The sequence below is a fragment of the Halichoerus grypus genome, chromosome 12 (assembly GCF_964656455.1).
Source record: "Halichoerus grypus chromosome 12, mHalGry1.hap1.1, whole genome shotgun sequence".
NCBI lineage: Eukaryota > Metazoa > Chordata > Mammalia > Carnivora > Phocidae > Halichoerus > Halichoerus grypus.
This window is the reverse complement of record NC_135723.1, coordinates 12254965-12268708: the sequence shown is the minus strand read 5'-3', so window position 1 is coordinate 12268708 and position 13744 is coordinate 12254965. Positions and strand designations below refer to the sequence as shown.

The window sequence follows — 13744 nt, the reverse complement described above, 5'->3', positions numbered from 1 at the left end:
ATCATAGGGGAAGGGAGGGAAAACAGAATGGGAAAAAATCAGAGAGGGAGACAAACCATGAGAGACTCTGTACTCTGGGAACCAAACTGAGGGTTACAGAAGGGAGGGGGTGGGGGGATGGGGAAACTGGGGGATGGGCATTAAGGAGGGCATGTGTGGTGATGAGCACTGGGTGTTATACACAACTAATGAGTCGTTGAACTCTACATCAAAAACTAATGATGTACTATATGTTGGTTAATTGAACATAATAAAAATAAAAGAGGGAACAGGGTTCGGAATCTCACAACAGTGAACTTTAAGAGTGTCAGCAGCATAGTAAATGGAATGCTGCCCCACCCATGAAGAACTGTCCCATAATGATGGCAGAGTATCCTGGAAAAGGTTTTATATTATTTATTTATTTATTTATTTAGAGATGGAGCATGTGAGTGGGGGGAGGGGCAGAGGGAGAGAGAGAATCCCAAGCTAACGCCACACCCAGCGTGGAGCACTACCCGGGGGCTCCATCTCAGGACCCTAAGATCCCGACCTGAGCCGAAGCAAGAGTCAGACGCTTAACTGACTGAGCCACCCAGGTGCCCCTGGAAAAAGTTTTAAATAACAAACAGCAACATACTACAATGTTTTCAGCAATGTAATACTTTCTAAATGCAGGATTAGATACATATTGACTCTAATTATAAAATCAACATGGAACAGTTTGTGAAACTGATCATGAATAAAACTGACCCCAATGATCTTATCCAATAATGAAAACAGAAACTGAAGTAACCTCCTTTGATGATATCCCTACCGACTGGCCACAGTCTTACCTCACTGGGTCCTTTCCCAGCCAAACTGAAGGAAAGTTCTGCCCCTTTTCCTCACTTCCCTTTCACTCCTGAACCCACTTCTGTGTCTGTAGCCGCCAAAAGGCAGGGTAAGGGGGTTGCTGTGGAGGGTCTGCCTCCCTCCTGGGACGTGGCAGTCCCCTCCCCTCTGTGAATCAGCCTGGGGTCCCTGAACAGGTGGACCCCTCTCCGACTCCTTCTACCACCATTCTCCACACAGCAACCAGGGAGGTCTTTGAAAACAGGAAAGTAGTTTATACCCTCCACTTGCTTCCAACCCTCCCATAGCTTCCCACAACAAGGAGAAGAAATCCGAACACTCCCACCCTGGCTCTGACCCTGCCCGCTTCCCTGCTTGGATGCTACTTCCTTGGATCCTGTCCTAGGTGCTCACCTGTCAGGCCTCTGCTCAAAGGTCACCTACCCAGAGTCCTGGCCCTGCACCCCATACCAAACAGCCCCTCAACTCACCTTGGTTTCTGCAAACTCCTGCTGGCCATGTGATTTGTGCGTTTGCACTTATGCCCCCTTTCTCCTGCAGAATGCAAGTTCCACAGGGCAAATCTTTTGCATCTCTCATTCAGCGTTGACAACATTCCTGGCACTAATAGTTGCTCAATAAATACTTCTTCAATCATTGAGTGAATAAAAGGTCCACGTGGTTGCCACATGGGGGATGATAGGGAGAGAGGGGAGCAGCTAGAAAGTAAGTAAGGCTCAGAGTGTGCAGGCCCTTGAGTGCTGTGCTAACATATTTGGGTTTTTTATCTTCTAGGAGGTGGGCAAGCCACAGAAGAGCTCTAACCTCGGGGATAGGAGCAAAGTTGTGCTGCAGAATGATCACTCTGTTGGCTGGCAAGAGTGGGTTGTGTCTTCCAGAAGCAGAGAGATCCCCCTGGGGAGCTATTGCAATGGGCCCGGTCCCCAGGAGCCATCAGTGAGGGGTGGGGCTTCCAGCTGGGCCTGAAGGATTTCAGGAGAAGGAAGGAGGAGAGGGGACTAGGAGGGTGTGTGTGTGTGTGGGGGGGCAAACTGAGCTCTCATGGGGCCATGAGATGGTTCGTTTGATAGGAGTGGAGAGTTCCTCCAATCAGGGACAAACTCTTCAAACAAAATCACATCAGAACTTCCACAAGGAACCCTCTAAAAGTGGAGTGGCTCTCACTGGGGCTGGGGAAGGGGCCCAAAGCCAAGCCCTGATCCCCATCCATGGGCCCCCACAGTGGCCTCCGCTTGCAGCCCCCCAACACCCCCTGGGGCTGGGCGCTCCTGATGTGGGAGGGGAGAGTGTCAGAACACCTGGTATCCTTGCTGTGCTGACACGTGTAGGGTGCAGCCCGCTCTCTGCTAACAGACCGGCCCGGCCACCCTCCCCACCTGTCACCACCCTGGTGGGACAGAGGTTCCCTGTGCCCCTGGGAGGCTAGGCCCTTCATTCCCCACCCCTGCCCCCCACCCCCCTCGGCACCTCTGTTGCTATAAATACACCCTGTGGAGGTAATTATACCAGGGAACAGAAGTGGCTCCGGAGCCCACTGGCTCGGGGCTATTGTGTCAGCAACACACCTCTGAGAAGCACATAAAAAGACAAGCAACTCAAGAGGTAACACGCGGCACATGCTGAAAAGGAGAGAAAAGATTGTAAGGAAAAACACAGCACCAAGCACAACTCATAAGCCCACATTATGAGTATTCCCAGGAGAAGGAAGAGGCTCCAGAAAGGCACCCCAGTCCCTAGAGCACACAATATGGTTTTTATAAACTGCCACGACTCTCTTCTACATTTTTTTTTTTTTTTTTTTTTACCATTTCACCCCTACAATATACTTTTTTCTTAAGGAAATTAAATACAAAACACCTACTGTATATTTAATTTAAAGAGGGGGAAAAAAACCCCAGAAACCCGCTCAATGTTGAAATGTCATTAAGGTGAGGGACGGCAAAGCCGAGAGGCCAGGAAATTGAGTCTTTAAGCTGCCACCGGGTCCTGACGCACCGCGGACCACACCACCGCACAGCGCTGGGCTCCTCGGAGAGATTCAGCTGGGTTCTGAAGATGCAGGGCTCCCAGCCCCGGGGGCGCTTCCACAGCAGCAGGCAGGCTGAGGCTGCCCCCAAGCAGAGAGGTCTCTGTCCCACAGGGACCACGGCCACCTTGAGTGTGGGCCTGCCGCCACGCCTCCACCACAAAGCTGTGGAAGGAGCCGGCACGGGACAGCCTGTGATTTCCAGCTCTGGAACGCTGGCTCCAGCTTCTTCTTCAGTACGCTCCCATCTCCGCTAGTCTGGGATCTTGCTGTCCCTCCAGGCCCAGCAAGCACCGTGGGCTCCATGAAGGCATCTCCAAGCCCAGCTCTTCTTCCTCTGGCCCCTCTCTGCACCCTGTGGACTTGTGGCTGGAATTCTGAGTTCAGGGTGATGTTCTGCCACGTTGGACAGATTACTGAGCCTCTTTATGTTTCCTTGACTGTAGGTGAACTAGCCATGTGGATTAAATGAGATTGTGCCTGGGAAACACTCAGCATGGGGCCTGGCCTATTGCCTATTATTGCAGCCAGTTAAATTCGCCTGAGCTCCTACTTGGTTCCGGCATTTGCAGGCGCTGGGGGGCCAGGTGGGGGCTCCATCTTGAGGGACTCACAGCCTCTTGGGGAGGTTGATCACTTACTTGCTTTTCTTCTATGCCACAGTCACCTCTGTTCCTTACACTGATTGTATTTGCTGGAATACTCCCTCTCCTTCCAGAAGGGTTGGGTTTATCACCCCCCTTTGCAGGTACAAAAACTTAAGTCCCTGAGAGATTAACTAACTTGTGGAAGTTCCTGCAGCAAGGGACAGGTAGAGCTGGGACACCCCAGGCCCCTCTGTCTGAAGAACTCAGCCTCTCATTGATGCTCAGACTAAGAATTTGGATCTGTGCAAACATCAGGTGGTGCAGAACCACTGATGAGTGTACCATCATATTTGAAACTAGAGTCTATAATGTTACTTTGTTCCTGGGGTTCAGTAATGTGTTTTCATAGCAAAGGGATTTGGTTTTCGTGAATAAAGTCTTTACTAAATTTTTCTACACGTCCTGCCTTATGTGTACTGTGTTAGAGGTTAATGTGCACAGTTGTTGTGCTCATCTTACAACTGTGAAGAGGCAGTGACTGATCCAAGCTCACACTGGGTGTTGGCTGTGGCGTTGTTGTCAGGCCCCTGCCTCCTGCCAGGCTTTGAGGGCATCAGGCTCCAGGGAGGGCCATACTCTCCAGGCTGCTCTTTATCCTTCACCAGTGTTGCTGGGAAAACCTGGCTCAGAATTAGCTGGACAGCTTGTTAAATCTACAGATTCTGAACCCAGCCCAGGGGTTTCTGCATCAGGCCTCATGGGGGGCTGGAAATCTCCATACTTAACCAACCCCCTGGTGGTACGGAATACCCCCAGGAATAGAGGCTTTCTCCAGGGAAAGTGGCCTTGTGCTGGTATCTCTCATTCACCACCACCTCAAGGCCCTTCACTCAGTCACTCAATAGCTATTACTTACGCTCTGACTGTGGGCATAGTAAACTCAGAAAGAAAACTACTTTTCACCCCTGGTGATCTCTAGAGGTCATTCCGCAGATCTGGCTGGCTAAAACAGTAGTGCTTGTTTGGTTATTGAAGGTATGTTCCAGGCCCAGGCCTGGGCTGGGTGGGTGCCAATGGATACCGAGAAGCATGCTGAAAGTAGGAGGGTCCTTATCCATGAGGAGCACGAACACTCTCAGGAAGCTACCTGTGTTTAAGAAACCACAAGACAGCATAGAAGCCATGCTTTCACAGGGAGCTTCAGGGACAGAACTGAACCTCTGGCTGGAGTGAAGGGGCCTCACAAGAAAAATGGCACCTCATTAGTTTTTCATTTATGGAGTGATTGACTTGTACATTATTTTTTTTCAAGGGATTTTAGGTGATTTTCAGAAAGCATATGCAATTCAAAATGTAAGATAAATAAGGGCAAAGATAGATAGATAGATGGAATAATATAATATAATATAATATAATATAATATAATATAAGTCAAGGCCCATTGAGCATAAAGAAATAAATAAATTAGGATGGGTGTGTGTGTGTGTGTCTGTGTGTCGCAGGAGTGGGAGTGGGGGAGGGTGTCCTGTCGAGCTGACAGGTGCTTCATCTTATGATTCCTACCGACTTGGCTTTAAGTCCATTGCAGAGTAAATATTCCAGACAACTTCCAGCTCTAAGCAGAATTTTGTTACTCAGGATTAGGAGAGTCACCCATGTTCCTTAGAGACCAATGGCCACAGAGGGGACAATGAAAAAGTGACTCAGGGAGAGGGCTAGTGAGGAAGGAGGCAACTCTCTAGCTTGTCCTGTCTCCTGCTTCCTCATCAAGATCCTTTGGCCACCTCTTTGGCCAGGCAAAGCTGTCCGTACTGTTTGTTTTAACATACTGGTAATTGTCCTGGCCCTCAGTCTCCTTTTCATGAGGATAACTGTTTAATTCCACGAATATTCATAAGACACGCTGTTCAGCAACAATCACCTCAGAATACTGGACTGTGCAGTTGGTGTGCATCCATTTAGAGGGTCACCCCGAGGTGTTCTGGAAGCTCAGGCCCCGCTGGACAAGGTTTCCATTCTGCCTTGATTTATGGTCATCTTCAGACAGAAGATCCATGTACGTTCTCCACCGCGGGGTTTTCTTGGCAAATAGATATCAAAGCAGAGGATGTCAGGCCATGAATCAGGAAACAAAACTGAAAAATAAGCACAGGGAGGAGCAAGGGAAATTTGACTCTGATGGGAATAAGTTGGATTACAATCTTAAAAATCACTTAAAATAGTGCAGAAATGCTAAATGTGAAAAGGGTTGTTGGGTTTTTAAAAATTTTATTAAGATGACTTTTTTAAAGCAGTTTTAGGTTCACAATTAAATTGAGAAGAAGATACAGAGAGTTTCCATATACCCTTGCTCCCACACATGCATAGTCTCTGCCAGTATCTTGCACCAGAGGGGTATATTTTTACCATTGATGAACCTACAGTGACACATCTATCACCCAAAGTCCTAGTTCACATTATGGTTCACTCTTGGTGGTGTCCATTCTATGGGTTTGGACACACGTGTAATGATATAACCCCATCATTATGGTATCACAGCAAGGATTTTCAATGCCCTAAAAATCCTCTGTGTACCACCTATTCATCTCTCCCTCACCCCCCAAATCCCGGTTACCTCTGACATTTTTTTCCTGTCTCCATAGTTTTGCCTTTTCCAGAATGGTTTATAGTTAAAAATCACGCAGTCCGTAGCTTTTTCAGATTGGCTTTTCTCACTTAGTAATATTCATTTAAGTTTCCTCCATGTCTTTTTATGGCTCTATACCTCATTTCTTTTTAGCACCAAATAATATTCCATTGTCTGGACGTATGACAGTTTCTACATGCATTCACCTTCTGAAGGAAGAGGTCTTGGTTTCTTGCAAGTTTTGACAATTATGAGAAAAGTGCTGGATATTTTTTAAATTATAGAGTCTCAGAATCAGTTTCATGACCTAGTAGGGATTCACTGGTCATTTTGTACAGTGGTACGAGAATAAGGAGTATGGTCAAATACATCAAGCCTAATTCAGGCAGATGGGAGTGGGGAATCGAGGAGGGCCTGGCATACAGTGAAGTATCATCATCCTGCCCCATCAAGATTTATTATTGTCCTCACGTGGGCCCCAGACTCTATAACACATACCAAGGCACAGAAGCACCTTCTACTCTAACAGCCAGCATTTCTTGTGCAGGGGTGGTTTTGCAAGGAAATAAGAATGTGTTTTCCTTCCATGAGATCAGTGTTCAGGCCAGGATTTCTTGTGAATCCAGGCATTGTAGACAAACTTGTGGCCAGAATGATATGTTTATATTTAATATACTTCTTCTTTTTTTTAAAAAAAAGACAAAACCACAGAGGATTAATAAAAGGGCATTTGTTTATCTAAGTCAGCTCCTTGTATTTTTTAAGAATGATTTCATTTTGATTAAATCTCAAATTAAATGATATTTTCAAGTAGGCCTCTAGGTTCTCCGTGAGTCTCTCTTCGTCCGTATGTCTAAGCAAAGGCCCTGACTGAAAGAAAGGTACTCTTATATCTAGTCCTTCTCTGGCCTCGTCTTTCTGAATGGGTAGAGAACTAAAGGCTCCAAGAGATATGCTCCAGCTCAAGAATCAGAACGGTTAGAGCTAGAAAGAATCTCAGAAAATAAGTTTAAATCACCTCATGTTACAAAGGTGGATGCAAGCCAGTAAGATAAAATTCTTTCCCCAAGTAGAGGTCTCCTGACTCCAAATCAAGGTACTTTCTGTTATCCTGGGGCCCGTTCTGTGGCAACGCCAAGGTGGGGTAGCCATTTTGTTTAGTCAAATTCTCCTCCTCTGAAGGACTGCTCAGCTGTGTCTGGAGTAGAGGCAAATCATAGTGGGTTTCAGCCAGAACTAGTGTCACCTGAGGGACAGCTCTCAATGCAGTGGGGGTGGTGGGCTCTGTGAGACCATAGCTTTGCTCAGACTCTGGTCTGTTGAGTCAAAGGTTCAATACAGAGCTTCTCGGGTCACCTTTGGAAGCCCCTTCAGCAGAAAACAAGCCTATTGGTACCAGGTCACTTCAGGCCCTGAAGGGTCCACCTTTTGATTATACTTCCCCCACCTCAGAATGAATGAAAACAACCTCCTCTTCACTTGGCTAAACCTTCCTCCAGCAATTCTTGGAGAAAGGAGAACTGTTCTTTTGTCACATGCAAGGTAAGAGATGGCACAATAGCCTGCCAATGAGCACTGTTTTTAGCATGAAATGGTCTCTATCTCCAGCCTTCATTTCCAAGTGTTATCCCATATCTTTCTGCCAAAACAAAGATCACTGTTGTTCAAGGGACTTGAGTATCTTGAAGGGTGTTTCTGTACCCCCAACAAAGCTGAGACTGATGTTGAATCGCTTGGTTAATAAACCATAAATCCATCAGCACTTGACATAGTTGGACACTGAGGATCACAGGAAAGATGAACCTCTCTAGAGGCAATACTGGATGGCCATGGCCCAAGCTTTGCCCAGCTTACATCATACACACCATCCTTTGTGGCCAGCCAACCATCGTTGGCCTCTCTGACTGTTTGTGCCAGAGATCATTATGACTTTATTACTGCCCCTTTCAGCAAGTCATGAATTTTTACAGCTAAATTACAAGTCTGTTTACAGTTAAGTGGCAGCAAGTACTTTTAAAGCAAGTACTGTAGATATTTTTATGACTGAGTTTGCACCGTCAGAAACGAACAAAGTATATAGGCAAGACGCATAATGCCAGTGAGACTTTTAGGGTTCAACGAAATAGGATAAATAAGGGGGCTTTGTATTTGTCTGATGGAGGCAACTCTGCATCAGGCCAAGGCTTAGATTCCACTGCAAAACCATGAGGTCTTTGTATACACCAATGATGGGTTGATCCTACAGTTAGGGGGATATAATTTGCTCCATTAACAATACTAAAATTAGGATAATTACCTTGCAATTTAAAAAAATTATTTGCTATTGTATGATTCTACTTATATAAGGTATGTAGAATAGTCAAATTCAGAGACAGAATGTAGGATGGTGGTTGCCAGGGATTGGGGGAAAGGGTGAAAGGGGAGTTATTGTTTAAGGCGGACAGAGTTTCAGTTTGGGTGGTGGTGATGGTTGCACAACAATGTGAATGCACTGAACTATCCACTTAAAAACGGTTAAAACTGTAGGCTTTATATTATGTATATTGTGCCACAATAAACATTTTTTTGGAAGCTGAAGACATATGCTATTGTCTTCAGGTAGAGGATTGGGGCTTAGGAATCCCTTTCTTGAAGCACATATTTAACTTCATCTTCTATTCTTTAGTAACATCAATGTCTAGGGTTAATATAAGATGATTAAAACATTTTAACTCTATCACTTCAGCCAGTGGATGATGGTATTTTTATTTTATTTATTTTTATTTTACTTTTCAGCCTTTCAATATCTTGATTACTAAACAAAGATAATAATAACCATATCTAAACTTGAACTTAAAATTTTTAAGTTTATAAGTTTTAAAATTTATAATTAAATAAATGTAATTAAAGTAGAGCCAAGCAATGATCTTTATCAAGATATCACTTAAAAAAAGGAATAAAGGTAGAATCATTGGATTGAAGCATTTATGACTTTATGTAATATATTTTTTCAACAAGCCTAATCCCAAATGCAAAGGTTAAAGACAAAAATATACATATTTAGAAGGACTAAATATTTTAACTATGAATATGAATAATTTAAAATGTAAAAAATTATGCAATATGAATTATCTTGGAAATTAATTTGAAAAATATCAAATTAAAAATTTAAGCATATACATATTATATATTATTATATGTTATATACAGTATATAATAATATATATATATTCTCATACTCCTCCCCCAAAGGTTGAAAATTAAACAAAAAGAATAAATATGGAAAAAACTGAGGACATTAAAAAGATGACCATCTTTCTTTATGCTAACTCTCACACTGATAACTGCAGTGTGTAAATCAATAAACTTCAGACTCACAGGTATTACCCTCCTTGACACCTCCATTTTAATGATTCATTGCCATTCTGAATGTAACATCCCCCAAACTGAACTCTTGATTTCTACCCTGCAAACCTGTTCCTCTGCCAGGCTCCAAAATCTTTTCAATGAGACACTTAAACTCATTTGCGGTAGACCAAATTATGGCCTCCCAAAGGTGTCCACATCCTTATCCCTGGAACCTGTGAATATGTCACCCGACATGGCAGATGGGAGCTTGCAGATATTTCCTGGGCACGTGAGAAAAGACAATATGAAGTAGAAGAGGGTAATAATACATGGAGAACAGAGGGGAAATGGACAGGATTAAATGAAGGGTGAAGAACAAGAGACAGAGAGGGACAAGAAGAAAAACAAGGACAAGGAAGTGGTTGAACATCTGGACTAGACTTCTTAGTTATATAACCTGATGCATTCTTATTTTGCTTATGAAAATTTGAAATGGACTTTTCTTAAATAACTATTTTTTTTAATCATTTCATACTGAAGTTATTTATTTATTTTTTAAATTTTATTTTATTATGTTATGTTAGTCAACATACATTATTACATCATTAGTTTTTGATGCAGTGTTCCATGATTCATTGTTTGTGTATAACACCTAGTGCTCCATTCAATACATGCCCTCCTTAATACCCATCACTGGGCTAACCCATTCCCTCACCCTCCTCCCCTCTAAAAACCTCAGTTTGTTTCTCAGAGTCCATAGTCTCTCATGGTTCGTCTCCCCCTCCGATTTCCCCCCCTTCATTTTTACCTTCTTATTATCTTTTTTTTTTTTTAACATATAATGTATTATTTGTTTCAGAGGTACAGGTCTGTGATTCATCAGTCTTACACAATTCACAGCGCTCACCATAGCACCTACCCTCCCCAGTGTCCATCACCCAGCCACCCCATCCCTCCCCCCACCACTCCAGCAATTCTCAGTTTGTTTCCTGAGATTAAGAATTCCTTATATCAGTGAGATCACATGATACTTGTCTTTCTCTGATTGACTTATTTAGCTTAGCATAATACCCTCTAGTTCCACCCACGTTGTTGCAAATGACAAGATTTCATTTTTTTGATGACTGCATAATATTCCATTATATATATATATATATATATATATATATATATATATATACACTCCATCTTCTTTAACCATTCATCTGTTGATGGACATTCTGGCTCTTTCCATAGTTTGACTATTGTGGACATTGCTGCTATAAACATTGGGGTGCTCGTACCCCTTCTGATTACTATATCTGTGTCTTTGGGGTAAATACCCAGTAGTGCAATTGCTGGGTCATAGGGTAGCTCTACTTTCAACTTTTTGAGGAACATCCATACTGTTTTCCAGAGTGGCTGTACCAGCTTGCATTCCCACCAACAGTGTAGGAGGGTTCCCCTTTTAGAGAACTCTTTAAACACAGAGTCAAGTACAAAATTCATGCTTGGATGTGAGGAGTGTAGTCATAGACTGATTGGAGATATTAATGCAAGTGACAATTACACCATACTCAGATAAGAACTTTTATTCTTTTGCATATAGCTGTCCAGAGTCAGATAAATGGCCATATATTTCATCTTAGGACTCAGGTGGATATTTAAATATTGTGGTTTGTTGGCTACTTTTCTGGCTTTCAGCAAGAAAGAGATATGTTTCAGTCTAAGTTTGTTCATCTGAAAGCAAAAACGAGACTTTAAGTTTCTTAAATGGGTCCTTTTTGCCCATGAATTGCTATTTATGAACAGCTATACAATTTCTAAATAAAATAATAAAAATCCCTACTGTGTACTAAAAGTAAAGCTCTATCACTCACTTGGTTTGGTTAAAAATAAATCACATGGCTTGTAGGATATTAGTAGGTGCCTAGATCTGAATTTCTCCACACACGATTGAGGGGGATAGAAAAGGGCAGAGATAAGTTTTAGATCTATATCAGTTAGCTTTTTTTTTTTCTGGCTTTATTGAGATATAACTGACATATAACATTGTGTAAGTTTAAGATGTGCAACATGCTGATTTGATACAAATATATATTGCAAAATGATTACCACAATAAGGTTAGTTAACACTTCCATCATCTCATGTAATTACAACTTTTTTTTTCATGTACCTGTTGGCCGTTTGTATGTCTTCTTTGGGAAAATGTCTATTTAAGTCTTTTGCTCATTTTTTAAATCAGGTTGTTTGTGTTTTTATGGTTGAGTTGTAGAAGTTCTTTATATATTCTGGATACTAATCCTTTATCAGAATGTCATTTGCAAATACTTTCTTCCATAACATGGGTTATTTTTTCACTCTGTTGACAGTGTCCTTTGGTGCACAAGTTTTTAATTTTGATGAAGTCCAATTTATCTATTTTTTCTTTTTGTGGCCTGTAATTTTGATGTCATACCCAAGAAATTATTGCCAACTTCCACATTATGAGCTTTCCCCCTATGTTTCCTTTTAACAGTTTTATATTTTTAGCCCTTATACTTATGTTTCTGTGTAATTTGTCCTTAATGTGACCAAGAAATAAGGTATTACCTCTGGAAAGGTTTAAAAATTAATGAGACATAGTGGGTCAGATTGATGAAAATGAACATTTTTGGAAGACTTCTATGGAATGCTTGCTACTCAACTCTCTTTCATTTTCAAGCTTTTTTTTTTTTATCATTTAGTTTCACTTTCAGATGTTTCTCAGGTCATGTCCATACTAAATCCATTCAGCCAACCCATCTAAGCATTACTCTATGAAGTACTGTTTTTATTCTGTGAAGAGGACAAGAAATTGATTAAATTCTCACTACCAATATCCTCCATAGGCTTGAAGGAAGAATATGTTTGCTAAGAGAATGAACTTTAAGGAATCCCCTCTGGATAGAGAGTTGGAGTTGCATGGAGCCTGGCAATGAGTGGCTCTGACTGCAAAAAAAAAAAAAAAAAAAATTTACTCCACCAGGAGGATGAAGTTTCTTGGCTCTTGTGCAAACAAAAAGCTGTTTGACCAGTATATGAGGCCAAGGCAGTGAACTTTTTGAATGGTTAGCACCTTGAGAGTATCTATGGATTATGCCTTGTATGAAATACAGAAATGAAAGAAATTGGCTTAATGTAACTATCTGAATCTATGTGTCATTTATGCTTATCTGAATCTATGTGTCATTTATGCTTCACTAAGTATATTTTTCTAAATTTCTTATTTATTTCTTTGCTTTCTTCAAAACTCAGATTCCATAAATGGAAAAAAATCCTGTCCTACATTGCTCACGTATGATAACTCACAGGTATCAACTACATTAGAAACACCTGGGAAGCTTATTTCAGAGTGTAGATCCTGGTTCCTGCCCTGGAATTACAGAATAGAATTTTGGGAAATAGTGTTCAAGAATCTAAGGTAATTCTGATGTTGTGTTCAGTTTGAGAACCAGCGTCCTCACTATGCCAGAACATCTATTACTCACTTGATTTGGTTAAAAATAAATCACATTGCCTGTAGGATAGTAGCAGGTTCCCAGATCTGAATTCCTCCACACATCTTCCAAAAACATGCAGGTTAAAAAGAAATATAAACAAAATCATTCATAGTCTACACTTAATAGTATACTGTGAGACTAAGATTACTACAAATTTCAATTTGTGTTTAAGAGGGAAAGAAGCACCCAAACTAGAAGAGTTGGCTCTGGAGCCGATACTGGCATCAAGCATTAGCACAGGCAAAAAGGGGAGGGCAGTGATGGCTAATGTTGGTGGCTGTGTCAGTTTCCTAGGGCATCTGTAACAAACAATCTAGGTGGCTCAAAGCAACATAAATTAGTTCTCTCACAATTCTAGAGGCTAGAAGTCTAAAATCAAGATGTCATCTGGTTTGGTTCCTTCTGGAGGCTCTGAGAGAGAATCTGTTCAATGTCTCTCTCTCTCCTCTTCTGGTGTTTGCCAGCAATCCTTGGCATCCCATGGCTTGTAGCTTCCCCACTCCAACCCCTGGCTCCATGGTCACATGGTTGGCCTTTTTCTCCACGTGTTCTCATGATCTGCTTCTTTCTGTGTGTCTGTGTCTCTCCTTCTCCAAATCTCCCTCTCATTATAAGGACACCAGTCCATTGCATTTAGGGCCCACTCTAATCCAGCATGACCCCATCTTAACTTGATTACATCTGCAAAGATCCTATTTCTAAATATGACCCCACTGACAGGATATGGATGGACATGAATTTGGAGGAGACACTATTCAACCAGATACAGTATTACATGGTTACAGAACACCCAGAAAGGGGGGACCCACCCTGAGTGAGGAAATATTGAGACTCGGTCTGAGA

At 42.2% G+C, this 13744-nt stretch overlaps 1 protein-coding gene across 1 annotated transcript in view; it reads left to right on the top strand.

Annotated features, from left to right (window-relative positions):
• Positions 1-1838, top strand: part of SUGCT (succinyl-CoA:glutarate-CoA transferase) — a 773157-nt gene extending 771319 nt beyond the window's left edge. Inside the window, exon 15 of the transcript XR_013443062.1 lies at positions 1609-1838. The gene's annotated coding sequence lies outside the window, so the exon portion shown is untranslated. The remainder of the gene's footprint in view (positions 1-1608) is intronic.
• Positions 1839-13744: the final 11906 nt, after the last annotated feature.